At 35.7% G+C, this 16,229-nt stretch overlaps 1 protein-coding gene across 2 annotated transcripts in view; it reads right to left on the bottom strand.

Moving 5' to 3' along the window:
• Positions 1-15,646, bottom strand: part of CDH6 (cadherin 6) — a 167,910-nt gene extending 152,264 nt beyond the window's left edge. Inside the window, exon 1 of one of the 2 annotated variants that reach the window (XM_074208328.1) lies at positions 15,575-15,646. The gene's annotated coding sequence lies outside the window, so the exon portion shown is untranslated. Of the gene's footprint in view, positions 1-14,682; positions 15,121-15,574 lie in introns of those variants that run through there. The other variant, XM_074208331.1, reaches the window with a different exon arrangement.
• Positions 15,647-16,229: the final 583 nt, after the last annotated feature.

Genomic DNA, 16,229 nt, shown 5'->3' with positions numbered 1-16,229 from the left:
TGAAGGACAGCCACTGGAGTTTTATGCAATATATACCATCCTTGAGTAAAGGTTGAGCTGAGGAACACTTTTTTGATGCTCCCAGAGCTCCTAATATTTACAAAATCTTTTTTAATTCTTGTGATGCCTATGACAAAATATCTATGTTATCTTCTAGCAACTTCATATTCTTCATTTGAGTTTCTTAACCCTGCATCTATGAACTTGTTTTTTTTTTAATTTTGACAACTTTATTTCAATATAGTTGACTCTCCTTATAACCCTTTGCAACTTCTTTTGTGAATTTTAAGACATTGCTACCAAAGAGTCTTTGATGCAAAACAGGTTAGGGATCCTGTAATAGATGCTTTAAATTGAAGGTGTTCTAAAAAATAATTTAAGTTTCCAAATCACGACTCCTTTATACATAGTTCTCAATAAGTTTTCACCTAGTCTTTATTTTAAATACATCCAGTTAATGCCTTCATACCTGGAGAGATGTCTTGTAATCAGGAGGATGAAAGTATGAATCCAACCTCAGACATTTACAGCTATCAGATCTTGGATGAGTCCTTAATCCTGATTGTCTCTATCTAGGACCATCTCCAGTTGTCCTGATTCATATCTGGACATTGGAACCTGATGGCTCTGGATGAGAAAATGAGGCTAATGACTTAGCACTGTAGGCCCCTCACTCAATTCCAATTTACGTGCTTGTCACAGCATCACCTCCCAGATGTCATGGTCTTCTTTGAGAATGAAGGACAAACATTAGCATTATCTCCTCCTTTTCCTCAAGCAAGATAATTCATTCTGTTTTGTGCAGCATTAATAGGAAGTTTTCCCTTATACTGAGTTAAAATTTGTTTCCTTAAAAGTTTTATCCATTCATTCCAGTTCTGTCCTTCAGGACCAAGCAGAAAAATTCTTCTTCCATAGTAATAAACCTTGAAATTATTGAAAGCATCAATCATATTCTTCCTAAATCTTTTCTTCTAATAGTTTTTTTTCAGGTTTTTTGCAAGGCAAATGGGGTTAAGTGGCTTGCCCAAGGCCACACAGCTAGGTAATTATTAAATGCCTGAGACCGGATTTGAACCCAGGTACTCCTGACTCCAAGGCCAGTACTTTATCCACTATGCCACCTAGCTGCCCCTCTAATAGCTTTTTGTCCAGGCAATGGGGTTAAGTGACTTGCCCAACGTCACACAGCTAGGTGATTATTAAATGTCTGAGGCTGCATTTGAACTCAGGACCTCCTGACTCCAAGGCCTGTGCTCTGTCCACTGCGTCACCTAGCTGCCCCCTTCTAACAGTTTTAATATGGTATTCCTCTTGTGATTGAATTTGAGATTGTCAACACCTTTTCTAAAATGCAGGACCACACTCTGACACAACAATCAGGATGTAGTTTGACCCTATTTGTTTTTGTTGTTGTTAAGTAATTTTGAATTTCTGTTAGACTCTTTAAGACCACATTTTGGATTTTCTTGGCAAACATACAGGAATGGTTTTCCATTTCATTCTCCACTTCATTTTACAGCAGAGGAAACCAAGCAAACAGGGTTAAATGACTTGCCCAGGGTCACATAGTTAATTAATTGTCTGAGACTGGATTTGAACTTGTAAATATATCTTCCTGACTCTATCCCTAGCACACTATGCACTGCAACATCTTGCCGTCTATATGCTTTTATGCAACATAAAATCATTGATTGCCAGTTCATATTGCTGGCTTATACTGAGTTTACAATCTATTAGTTTTTGTTTGTTTGTTGTGTCTCACCAACAGCTCTGTAGATATCTCTCTTCCATTCTAAACTTATACGATTGATCGATTTTTTAAACCCAAGTGAAGAGTTTTATTTTTTTTTGTCCCTACTAAATCTCATCTTATTTCCACTGCATTTCACCATTATAGTTTGAATCCCTACCAAAAAAAAATAAGAAAATCTTTCCACTGGGTAGTCTGGTTAGCTAGAAGCAACTCTTCTATTTGCATTAGTCTGGCCACAACATGTCAAAGGGTAGTTTTATTAAAAGAAAAGAAAAACAACAACACTTAGATATAAGGCCACAGGAAAAAATCCATACTAGTTCGTAGTCTGACAAAGAATAGAGATTTTTTTTCCACCTGCTTTTTTCTTTGTATTTCCAGCACCTCTCACAATGCCTGGCACATAAATAGGAATTTATTAAATGCATATTGATTGATTCCAGAACAAAACTTTCTGTCCATTTTGAGGTGACCACTATCTGCTCCTTTTTCTAGGCTACTGTAGATGTTACAAAAATTAAAAAAGCTAACTGCACTGCTCTACACCAACTACGATCTCTCTAATAGACTGCTTCAAAATATCTTGTCCCATTAGTTGATCATCCCTTGTCTTCAGCTTAGTCAGTTCTTCTAATTTTCTGGTTGTCCTTCTGTTCACTCTGCCAGATCTTTCCTATTGCCTTCAGATTAATAATCTCTTTCTCTGGTGACATCATAGCTTTTTTCTTGCCATTTCCAAGGTTTGGTCTCTTAAAGAAAGGTTTAAAACTTCTTCCTGAGTCAAATGATATAATTTTCTTGCTTCTTGGGAGGCAATATGCTATAAACAGAAAGACTGCTGAGTTGGGTAAGAGGAAATTTTGGTTATATAGTTTCAACTGTGCCACTAGTTAACTAATTGAGTGACCTTAGGGAAATCATTTGAGGTTTCTGAGTTCAATTTTCCCCATCTGTAAAATGAAAGACTGGACTGATATTTAGAAAGTCACTTTTAACTAAAAAAAATTCTTTTAGAAATTCGTTTTTCTTAAATTCTTTAATAGAGAAATTTAGTTAAATATAGACATATTTAGTTTATAATCATCAAAAATCCTCTCTCACCTGATTGCTTCTCCACAACTAATAATAGTTCATATTTACATAATACTTTATGACTTACAATATGCTTCCTCTGCATGGAAAGTGATCTCATAATTATCCTTATAATTTACAGATAATGAAACTGAGACTCAGTGACTTAATCAAAGTCAAAGAAAGTTCCAAAGTGTCAGGCCAATGACCCAAACCCAAATCTTCACATTCTAAGGATAGAATTCTTTCTTCTAAACAAAACAGTCTTGAACTTGGAGGGCACCAGATTAAGGGTGTCTCACTACTCAAGACAAGTACCCTCCTCTCTGAACTTTTATCACCTTTCAATTAACTCTGTTTAGGAATTTATTGGTTCTGGCAAGGTTACTCAGGCCAGCCATTGCTATCTCTTCTAGCTCTTCTATAAAGCCCATTAAAGCTTCATTCCAAGCAGATTCTAAAGGTTCTGGAGTCTCACCCTCAATTCTCCTAATTGTGAGCACTCTGGATGTCCTCTAGGTAACTAGGGTTACAGGGTCAATATCTAAAGGTGTTATCACAAAACTGGGGCTAAAAATATATTGAACTTACCAAAGACCATTCAACCAGCTTAATGACAACTAGTTTAAATCAGAGTATTCTTAAAGCCATAATTAACATTTAATATCTAGATGATATCAGGAACCCTAAATGCAGCCAGTCTTCCTTGCAGTAATAAAGTTAGCTGATTAGAATCCATATAGAATTGCTTTGCAGGAAATCAAAGTAATGCCAGAAGAGAACTGTTAGCTATTTAGTTAGTTAGTACACTTATTTATTTATAGCATTCAATGGTGTAATGATTCTTTTTTAAATTCTTACTGTAAAAATATAAAACAAAATAAAAATGGGCTATATAAAACACTTATAATGTGAAGTCAAAAGATTAGGTCTTATCACTCAGAGTCTATATTATTGTCATTGGTATTTAAATCTGATAATATTGTTATATCATAAGTAGAAAATGCATTTTTATTTGTTCCTTGCTCCAGACACAATTTTCCCTGAGCCAGTGACTTTTTAACTGCTCCCCTTCAGGATTAATATAAAGCATATGGAAGACAACAAGAACTTGGGTGAATCTGGGGCCTTGCATTAGACTATCTTTTTCTCTGCCCAAAATCAAAAAAAAGGAATGAAATCTGTCATATTTTGACATGAAGTACAAAGATATAAACAAATACATTCAAAAGATGAAAATGGAGAATAAAGTTTCCTGATAATAAATCTTTCCTGATTAATGAAACTCATATTATACATATCTTTATATGATTGCAGAGGTCTTTCACATATATTATTACCATCTTTGTTCTTCTTAATACCCCTATGAAGTAAGTACTACCAGTATTATTATTCCAGTTTTATACAAATAAATCTGAGAGCTCAATGACTTGCCCAAATTCCAGGTCCTAAATGGCAGATAAAAGTTTCAAAGCCAGAACTTTGTACTGCTCTAGCCTACCTTTGAAACTTAATCCCATATAAAGAAGACACATATGTTTTTATCTAAACTTTTTCTCTGCACTATAAATGTATTTATGTGTATATACCCTATATACATATATCTGGTTCTACCTCTCTCTCTCTCTCTCTCTCTCTCTCTCTCTCTCTCTCTCTCTCTCTCATTTCCCAAAAGACTTAGTGTAGTGTTAAACTATTAAAACTTGAAACTGCCCTAACTTTCGACATCTTATATACACACTTGCATGTGTACATATATTTTATATATATATCTATATGTGTGTGTAAATGCACATATGCAATAAAAGATACATACATGCATATATTCATAAAAGATTCATAACCTGGAGTCTGTGGAGAAATTTCAAGGGGGGGCTTAGTGAATGAAAAATAAATTACATATATGTTTAAGTATAATCATTTTTCTTAATAATCCTATACATCTTTATTTTATGCATTTCTATTATCCTGAGAAGCAGTCCATCGGCTTCATCAGACTGCCACAGGGGTTTTGGCACAGAAAGATAAAGAACCCCTCATATACATGTCCTTGATTACATCTACATATATGTTCACCACATCTAACTGATTTTTGCTCCTCACATCATTTCACTTTAAATTGTTTTAATAAAAATAGAACATCAAATACGGGATTACTGAAAAAATAGGAATTTAATTTAAGGCAGAAACAATTATATTTAAAGTAGTCAAGATTTATTATGAAACATAGTAACCATACTATTAAAAGAAAAATCATAGCAGAATAACATTCAGTTTACTTTTGAATCCTGAAAACCAAAATATATTTGGAAAATATAAATTTAGAGGCCTACCCCATTTCCAGATGCAAATTTAGAATTAAAAAATCAAAATGACAGACTGCTGCTAATCCTGCTTAGGAAGACATAAATTGTTAATCAAGCTTCAGGCAACATTGTTTAATACTGAGTTTAATAAAAAACCTGCCTAAAGGAGGAAGAGAGAGTAATCCGGAATCTGAGGACTAGGTATCCCCATCAGCATCTTTATACCCTCAGGCTTTCAGAGCACCATTGATATGGCCTCCTTTGAAACAGGACCCCTTTTAAAGGATTCTGAATTATTAAATATGATGTTATTAAAATAAAGAATATAACAAGCCAAATTTTTTTTTTCACTGGAATGGAATGGATTTGAACAAAAATAAAGTTGGAAAACTTTATCTAAGATACTATCTTGTTCAAAACTGGTGTAACATATTTTGAAAATAAGCTTCTTAGATAACAGTGTCTACTCAGATGCTTTCAGCTAATTATTCTGGGGACAGAGGAGCTATGTTATAATAAAGTTTCTTCTTTATTTTCAGTAGAATTTATCTATCCCATAAAATTACTTACATTTATGCCTGAAAGATTCCTATTGTGCAGAAATTCCTATAGTGCACCTTACAAAAATCTTTCCTGGAAATCATTCTAGGGAGTAGTTATTTGTCAGTCAGGTAAGCAGAATGAGGAAGTAATTGACAAGCAGAGCATTTCTTTAAGGTTTTGAACCTCTACAACTTCTCATTAGAACCCAGGCTATTCAGCTTAACATGCAACACCAATCTTATTCAATGTTTTGAAACCCTCTTGTATGATGTCATGGACATTACTGAATATTTCTTAATTATCATTAAGGAACATCAGTTGAGTTGTAGTGTTCTGTGACTGATTTCTCTCAGTAGCCATGACAATCAGATTGTCATACAGAATGTAAATAATTTAAAAAAGTTATTTTAATGCAATAATAAATTGGAGAAAATTCATATCCTTAATGTATACTTTCAGCTTATTAGAGGCACAAAGAAAAGCATCTTGTTCATTGTTACTAATTAACCCACCTTTTGGCTATTTTAATGATTATTCCTCAAATCTCTATTTTATATTCAAATCTTAATCTAAGATGCTGGGATGCACTTGATGTCCCTGTTAACTCTGCTAAATTAGCTATCTGCCCCTTTTTAGGTGAAAGTCAGGTCCTTTCCTTCCCTCATAACTAATATAGATCCTGCCACAGAATCTAGCAATGAAATTTTTAGCTAACTCTTTGAAGTGTAACATAGTGCTTGGAACATAGAAAAGGCTTAGTAGAATGGAACAGGGTTTATTGTAATATTTTGAGAAAAAAATATAGTAAACAAGATGCTAGACAGTTAAGCTGGGGCAGAAGATTCCGAGAAACCTTTGCAAGCCCATGAGTAAATGGGACAAACAAGCAACAGGAGCTCACAATGGGAATCCTCAAAATGCCACTTTTGTCTTGTTCCACTTCAAAGATGGAATGCAGTCTGTGGGACCAGATTTGTTTGCCTGCAAGTGAACATGACCATAATACCTTTTCTGAATGCATTAGTTGTTTCAAATTTTTTGTACCTACAAAACCTTTTCATATTTTCAGGTTTGTGACTGACTTCTCCTAGAGGGCACTACTGATTAACTAACTAATTCCTTCAGCTCCTTTTGTCAAGTACTACCCACCTACAGATCTATTCCTAAGGAAAAGGCAAATGGGGGAGTAAAAAAGAGAGGAAACCAGCTGTAGCACTGATTTTTATCAGATTACCTACCTTACTGAATTCAGTCTCTTCTATACCCTGACAAAAATCCTAACTCTTTTCCCTTAAATGAGTGGTTGTGAGATAAGAGCAATAACTGGAAAATGTTGCCATTAAACTTTGTTCAATTAGAAATTTGCATGGCAATTTACTAGATAGATAGGTTATATTCTGAATTTGTGATGAACAGAGCCTGACTGTTCATTTTTGACTAGTAAAATTAGAACCTGTTGCTAAGGGACGCTCAGAATCAAATACAGCAGAAGCAGGAATGGCAGCGGATTAATGAATCAAATCAAACCAAACAAAACAAGCCCTTGCAAAAAGGGTAGCTCAAAATGGATGATCATTTTATTTTTATGACTGACATATACAAAAAAGACTGAGGTTTTAAAAAAAATAATATGAAAAGGCATTTTCAGGAATTGAAATAGACATCTTTGAAAAGCCTTGTTTAGTGTAGAAATCAGACCCTTTTCAAATTAAGGATGTTCCTTTTCGGGTTCGTAGAGTAAAACTGAACTGAGATAATTGAATACCAACTCCTCATGTGCTGTTGAACATCCACCAACCAACCAGGTACTCAAATTAATATCATAAAAACTCTGAGGAAAATTGGACAAAGTACAATTTCAGCATTCTAGCCAATATAGTCAATAGGTTCTTCTCAGTGCACAATTACAAGCCTCTATTTACAAGAGGTTTAATAAAAGTGCCAGTAGGTGAACAGCTTTGACTAATCTGGTTATTGGCCTGCTGACTTAAAAGGCATAATCATTCTTCTTCACTCTACTGGGGTCCAAAAAAGAGAACTAAACACCAATTACTTTCTCAATGTAAAATTATTCATCAAAAATACAAGGTCTTTAACAAAATCGCAACAATGACAATAACTAGGTTCTTTGTGCTATTTGTCCAGAGTTCTTTATGCTGAAATTAAAAAAGAGATTTAATTATGGTGACTATATTTTCTTTTCCTAATATCTAGCATCTGGTTTGATATAGATTAGGACATTACAAGGTTTTATTAAAAGTAATAATAATAATGGTTACTAACATTTTGTAAAATTTTAAGGTTTGCAAAGTACTTTAAAATCTTATCTCAATTTATATTCATGACAACCCTGAACAATTTTACAACTAGGGGAAGTGAGAAAGAGGTAAAGTGACTTGCCCAGGGTTATGACTATTATGTCTGAGGCTATATTTTAATATAGATCTTCCTGACTCCAAGGCTAATTTTCTATCTACTACCTTTCTCTTTGGCTGCAGCATTAAAAAAAATGCCAACAAAAAACCCTGAAATCCACTACTCTTTGAATTTGAAGTCTGAGGACCTGGTTTCCATTCCTGACTTTATTATCTATAATTTATATGACTTGGGTAATTTACTTCAGCTCTCTAACCCTAAGTCTACCTATCTGTAAAATGATGAGGTTGAAATAATTGGTCTTCAAAGGTCTATTTTTGTTCTAAATGGACAAATATGCACTTTACACAGATGACAGGAAGTTTTCATTTCTTTATTGTTTGGTGCATAGCTGAAATATACCAGTTCAAGATACTGAAAATCTTAGTTTAAGAGCTAAAATCTCATTTTAGCACCATCTCAACAATTTTCACTTCTAAACAGTTAAACACACAAACACACACACATATACACACACACACAGACATAAACACACATACAAGTACAAATATAGGACACAATTTCCTCCCTACCCCCAACACACACTTAATTGCTACAAATTCACCATTATATTTCCTAGCTTGACTTTTAATTTCACTTGCTTCCATAATCTAACAGTACCAATAATCAATGAAATACTTTCATCAGTAGGAAAGGAAAAGAAAATGACAAGGATGAACTCCTAATGACACTTTTGATAAGCTTTGCACCAATGATTTTTAAAATGTAAAATAAAGAGATTGAAATAATTTGTCTCTACATTTTGCTTCCAAATATATAATTCTGTTGGTAATTCAAAAATTGCAAAATCTGAATCTAGAGAATAGCTAAATTTCTGCAGGTTATTTTAACGATGAGACTTGGGAAAAACAGAAAAACATAAATGCAATGGTTACCAAATCAGTATTAGGTAATAAACACTTTTTTGACTTTTCTTCATTTTTCAATCAATCAGTCAACAAGCATTTATGAATTCCAAACAGATTCTTAAGACTTCAGAGGTCTAGGTACTGGCTAACTAACTGAGGAAACAAGACCAAAATCAACAGACTCTGCCTCAAGGAACTTCTTTGCCTTTTGAAGGATTACTACACATATTCTCACACTCATAAGTACAAATACAATATATTGCTATATATTATATAAATATATGAATAAATATAAATATAGACTTAGACATCTACAAAGTAAAGACAGGGAAAGTAAATTTCAATACTGTGACATACTAGTGTATTTTGATAAGGTTTGATAAGGTTGATATAATACTTTGTGATGGAAAGAATCACAGTTTATGCACATATTGAATTTTGATGCCAAAGAAATATTAAATGACTGGTTATTTCATGAAAGAAAAAATGTATTTTTACTTTTCAGATAGGTAGAAACCATATAAAATTTTACCTAAAAATGGCAATCAGGTAAAAAGTACACTGAAATACCGCCCCCCCCCCCCCCCCGAGGGAAGGCATTCCTTCAAGAGTCCTGAGCCTTAGATTCTCTCATGTGGATAAAAATCATAGCTGTCAAGAAAGAAACTAAAATTATTCAATTTCTTTACGTTCCTTCTCCTCCATAAAGACTTCTCTCACTGCAATGGGAATCAAATGATGGATTCCTAGGTCACCAAAATCTTCTTTATAGTTAAAGAGCTCATAGTGTCCACAGAACTGTCTCTGCTAATAGTCTTGCAAATTTTTTTTAATGAAAAACCTATAAAATTTTTTTTGTCCTCAAAAATCTGCCTCCTCCTACATAAAATGCTATTAGCTGAATCTCCCATATTCCCATTTATCCTCTCATATCATCCATGGGTCTTTCTATGGCTAGACTCAGGCAAGCACTTACCCTCACAATTTTCATTGTTAGTTCCCCAACAATGCAGATTGTTCCATTAGAATCAAATCAAAAGGACTTGAAGCTGAAGTTCACTATACTTACTTTACTGTGTGATTGTCATCAGGTTCAACCTCAATTTTAGTCTCTGACCTCTTTGGCCACCATTTATTATTACAGTTACTCTAGCACATAACACTGTATTTAGTATTAATTGAAATTTTTTTTCTGTTGGTGTATTTTTTTATCACTATTGTTTTAGAAGATGAGCTATAGATTTCTTTAGGGTTTTTTTTTTTTTTGGTGTGGGAAGGAAGATAGTGGCAAACAATGTGTACGTAAATTATTTTAGACCTGTGTTGATATGCTACAACTGTTAATTATTATGGAAAAACCTTTTTAAAGAGCTAAGCAGGGTAACTCTGAGGTCCAACATTTTGTGTTAGAACTAACTGAAATATTTATTTTCTGATAAGAATTCAAATCACTTTCTTAGGAGTTAGTCTGTGAGTTGACCCATGAATGTAGAGATTTCATTCCACTTCTAGTTCTGTGAAACACACAGTGGGGTCCCTTCAGGCAATGCCTACCATCTTAAAATCTGCATTTCATGGCAGGCAAGGGCTACATGGTAATCATGCATATGAACCTGCATTTCTTCTGATAGAAAATGGTAATTCCACATATAGAAAAATGTCAAATCTGAATCTCTGTTTCTAAAATTTGCCCTTGTACTTTTTTCTCCATCTTTCCATTTTGCTCATTCATTATTAATCCATGGACAACCCAACTAAGTAAAATTTCTTTTGTGGTTTTTGATTTCAGTTGACATGTGGACCAACTATTCAACAAGAGTTTTTTTTGTATCATTAGAAAAAGATTGAGGCACATGCCACTTCAAATCAAATTTCATAGTAACTTTCTAGTTATAATTAAACTCTGCCTAAAAATCTCAACAAGGTGAAATGATAAATCCAGCAAACGATTACCTTCAAAATCAGTGAAAAGAGAATAAATAGGTTAAACAAACTGGAATGATCAAAATATAGAGCAAAAATGAATCCAGTCTCTTTTGTACATATGTTATGGTGTAAATAATTGCATGTTTCAGAAAGGAGTATTATCACTTCATTAAATTGTCTATATGAGTACATCAGTTAGGTTCTGGTTAGTTCAATTCTAGTTTTTTTTTTTTTTTTTGCCTGAAGTATTTATTGAATCATTTCTCTGCTATTCTTTAGTTTCAGGAACTCATCTTTAATGTATCTTTTGGTAGGAGCTAAGGGTACATTTTTATCCTATTGAAAGATCACTCATTCTTTTCTACCTTTCTATCTGGTTGCTTAAAAGGTCATAAAAACTATCCACCACAAGAAATAATGATGGTGCCTGACACAGAAGGTCTTGGAGCTCCCCACATAATTTACTGTAAGCGAGAACTGGGATGGATAAAAAGACAGAAACATTGTGATATGGACATTTTAAAATATTATAATCTATTTGATTTTTAGAAGAATGAAAATCCAACAAAATATCATATACCTAATTTTAGGAAAGCACCTGAATCCCTCTCCTCTTAAAACAAAACAAAACAAAAAAACAAAACAAAAGTCCCTTTAAATAAAAAAGGCATTCCTCCTAATATTTCTATTTTCCTTTTCTCCAAAATCATTAGAACTGCCACAAAAGTGGGATTGACAGATAGTTCCTTGTTTTTTTAACACCTTTCAGTAACTCTCTTATTAGTACAATATTCCAATTATATTCATATTTATTATGCATTACAATTTAAGGCAGGAAAAGGTTTGATTATTTGCTTTTTCACCTTTTTTGTGAAACAAATAAGCTAGACTCAGTAGACACTGGCTAAGCTGAAACACTGTTAAGAAATGCAATTCAGACTGAGTCATTTTCTTCCCTTTTTATAAGCCAGCTCCTAATTCTTACAGACCCCAAAGAATGGGCTGCCATGACTAAGCAAGGAACATGAGGAAACTAGTTTGTGCTGGATGTTATCTCATTTGGAACACATTTCAAACTTTAGAACAGATTTTTAAATTGGAAGTTGAGCCTTGCATAGTGTCAGCAGAAGAGACTGATTCACCACACAGAACTTATCTAACTCCAAGTGCCAGGGAATGCTTTTTAAAGGAGAAGGGTACCCAAAAGCATCACAATAAAGCAAAACTATGGCCTAAAGTAGACAATCCCCATTGGTTCCATGCACATCTAAAAGTCTATTGGCCTCTTTTAAAAATACTTATATGAAGGTAGTATTTCTTTAAATAAGAAATCAATAAATCAACAGAAGTGTAGTTCTATACATTTCTGAAAGGGTAATTGTTTTCACAGCTTTCCTCAGAGCCATTGTTTTTTTATTATCCTTGAATCATAACAGTCATATCATTGTAAAGTGTAAATCAGATTGTTGCTTAAAAAGTTGCTTAAGAAAATACATTCCTGGCAAGGTCTGGAAAAAAGTGAAATTTCATTTTATAATTTTCAATGAATGTGAACATATAGTTACTGATCTTATCTAAATATATGTGAAATTCTCTTCTTGTTTAAATCTTTAATTAGAGACAAGGAAAAACAAAGTAACTACTTTGAGGACCTCCAATTTGAGACATCTACAGTAGTAATAAAGATGAAAGGACACTGTCTACACATAAGAGTTAGACAGGTGTTTCCCCCTCCCCCCTCTTTTTTTTTTTTAATAAAGAAGCTTCTGTTATGTTTTTCAAAACTTTAGACAACAAAACCCATCCTACTGCTGTAATGCCGAGAGAAATGCACAGAATGACCCACTAGAGGTCCCTTCCAACCAAAAAAGTTTCTATAATTAAAAGAAAACCACTCCATCTACATGAATGAAGAGGAAACAAATGACTGCAGAGCAACTAGGACCCAGGAGGGTGTCCACACATTTCAAGTCCTAAGGAAGAGAAGGTGCCCTTCATAAAAACACTTGGTCATTTTCCATCCAAGTTAACCATGCTATTGATTGATTTAAAAATCAGAACTTTTTGCCAAATGCAATATACTAGTTGAAACATTTCCAGAAAAAAAGGACATACTATCTGGCACTATGTTTGGGTCTATAATTATGCTTTCAGTCCTAGCTATCTCAATATATCTGAGAAAACATTTTCAAAAGATGTTTTCTCCTTAAAAGGTATATTGCCTCTAAGAGTTAGTTTCTTCTTTCAAAGCTGATGGAAGTGGTGGGTGGAAGGTACATTTCTGATAGCAAGCAACTTAGAAAATGATGATTTTTGTTTTTAATATTTTATCTTTTCAGTATTAGAACTGAGAAATGTAATTGCAATGAATTAATGCAAAAACTAAATATCCCAAGGGGATTACAAAGTCCCTTCAGGGATTCTCACATTCTAATTCCTTATAATGGCTGCAAAAGATAATTGGCAGAGAATTATAGTAGAACTGAATCATTGCTATTTTCCTTGAAAAATATATTGTTGCCTCTTAGGGTTTTCTGAAAAAGAGTTTTCTTCTTTTGCCTCAAAAATATTAAAAAAAATAAAAAGAGATACAAAGATATACATGTACCTTTAGTTTCTTTCTCCCACTCCATAAACTCCCCCAACTAGCCAAAATCTACAAGGATTAAAGAAAGGTTTACAAATCTAAATGATTTTATTGAGTAAATTCTGGATTCTTTTAAAGGTCCTGAGCAAAAGTAGTTTTCTTTTGAAAATATGGCCTATAGCATAAACTTCCACCACATTATGACATAATGAAGACATCTGATTGATTATATTCCTTATATCCTCCCTTCCCACAACTTGTTGACTTGGTTTTCTTTAAAACAGCAAAGCTAACAAGGACAGTTATAAAAACACTCTTACACCATGGATCAAAAGCATTTGGAAGAGCAAACTATAAATACACACGTATGTATGTATGTATGTATGAAGAAACATTTAGAGTCTTATGCTAACCATTGAAGGTAAAGCCAACAGGAAAGGAAAAATAAACCAGATACTGCTTTATTGTTTGTAGATTATTCTCAATGTTAATGCAAGGGAAATGCTTTATTAAATTTACATTTTTCTTGTTTCCTTTTCCTCAATGCATGCATAAAGTGAATCTTACAACCCTTTTAATCTTGTAAAAATTGTATACATAAGATGTATGTCTTTACATGATATAGCCACATGTGTACAAGACTATTTTTAGTCTCTCTCTCTATGTATGTATGTATATATATATATATATATATATGCATATGTATCTCAAATTTTTTCCCTCCCCCTTTTTCTACTTTAGTCCCAAATTAAAACTAAAGTCTTAGATAACTACTTAAGTAGTCTGGTCATAGAATTTACTTTGAGAGTTACAATAAAACTCTGTAGCATGAATATCATGATCAAAGTCTCGGACAAAGGTTCCTTCTTTAAATATCATCAGCAGATGTATGAGTTTTCTGGGTATAATTCAAGTCATTAAACTTCTTGATCCTTGAATGTCATCTAGAATTTCTTAGTTGAACGTACACTCGTACTTACAAAGAACTGCATTTAAACTCTCCATAAAATATGGATTTTATTGCAGCAGTGACAACACTTCTCCATCCCCCCTTCCTCTCCCCCCCCTCCCCAAACCTTGACCTCTATAGCATCTCTGATCACTGGTCACAAAACTCCTTACACAAGAATATTTGAAACCAAGATTAGATCCATTTCTGTAAAAGCAGCTATGTATAAACTAAAACAACACCAAAACAAACCCGCTTACCAAGCGCGCAATCATTTACTCTTGGAAATTTATGCATTTGGGACTAGTAGCAAGCATGCCAGTTTTCTTCTTGTCAGAAGCCCATAAAAGCTCCACATACACTCGCTCTCCTCTCTGTCCCGAGAACACATTAACTAACAGCGGGACTTAGCGTCTGGTCTGTCATCTTCAGGAACAGCTCCCGAACCACTGACTTTTCCTCTACTGTGGGGTCCATAGCAGACAAATGCACTTTCTAATAGCGGGGACTTTCCACTCCACTCAGCCCTCGTGCACCATGTCCACCAGAAGACACTGTCCAAGAAGGTGAATGCAACCCGGCTCCCTGCTCTCCTTGTCCCTAGCTAACCACCGCCTCGTCGGAGCTCAAGTTTTCCTGCTCCACCGGCATCACCATGTGTAAAATGACCGGGAGCCAATCTGCACCTGGCCAGACCTTGCCCCGGAGCCGCTGCTCCCAAGGGCGCCGGCTAGCCGCACCACGGTGCTGCCAACTTTGCAAAAACGACCGAGCGGGAGTGAGGCGCCGCGGCGGAGGGAGCTGCCGCCCTGGCAGCGGGCGCCCCAGATGCCCTCCTCCGGTGCAGAGCCCGGAGGGAGTCCTTCCCCGCCCCCGGCCAGCCCCAGCGCACAGCGCTCCGCCCGGGGGCGAGCGGGTCCCCGCGCCCGCGGGCTGCCGAACGCCGCCTCCTCGGGGGGAAGCGAGCGGCCAGGGACCAGGCTGGGACCCCGGAGCATCTCCGAGCCCGGCGGGCACGCGGCGGGAGCCGGCGGGACCCTCCAGCCGATTGGTTTCCATTCAGTCATAAGGAAAGCCGAGGACCGAAGCGACGCATGCCAACCAAGCACCCCAACCGCGCGAGGCATCGCCTTCACCTTCCCCCCTAGTTACCCGCGAGGAGGAAAGATGCCGCTCCGGGCTCCTGCCGCTGCCCCAGCTGCCGCCGCCGCTCCGCGAGCCTGCGCGGCTCCCACCGCTTCCAGCTCCAACTGCAGCGCTCAGTACGGGAAGGTGATGGGGCTTCGGGAAAGCAGGCTCTTCTGGGCACACACTGATTTGCAAGTGAATGGAGTGGGAGGGTGCAGAGAGAGGAGGACTTTGTTAAAGAAGCCCTCTCACCCACCCCCCCCTCCCACGCTCGCCCACCCCCTCCTCATGATAGAATGACTTCCAGTGTTTGAAGTCCAGAGCAATCAGCTCACAGTAATCCTTCCTCGGCCGTAGTCTGTGTTGGGAATTTTTTTTTTTAAGGTTACAACATACTCGGAACTTGTGTGAGTCCATATGTTTCTCCCCTCTACTACTGAACTGTCTGTCGCCTTCATACTATTATCAGAAATGGTGGAGCATTCCCTTTCTCCCCCCACTTTCACTAAACGATTACAGTTCACAGTAAAACAGAACCATGTTTTCAGTTATCGGGTCAGGTTCATAATATTATGGAATACAAAGCACCAGTACATGTAATGCATTTCCCTTGGGAAAATTCTTCCATTTATCATTCTTTAAGATGTAAATAAAAGGTGACCTTCATACACACAAAATA

This window comes from Macrotis lagotis, chromosome X (assembly GCF_037893015.1).
Source record: "Macrotis lagotis isolate mMagLag1 chromosome X, bilby.v1.9.chrom.fasta, whole genome shotgun sequence".
In the NCBI taxonomy this organism is placed as follows: Eukaryota; Metazoa; Chordata; class Mammalia; order Peramelemorphia; family Peramelidae; genus Macrotis; species Macrotis lagotis.
The sequence above is the reverse complement of the archived record's forward strand: the minus strand, read 5'-3'. Positions and strand labels throughout refer to the sequence as shown.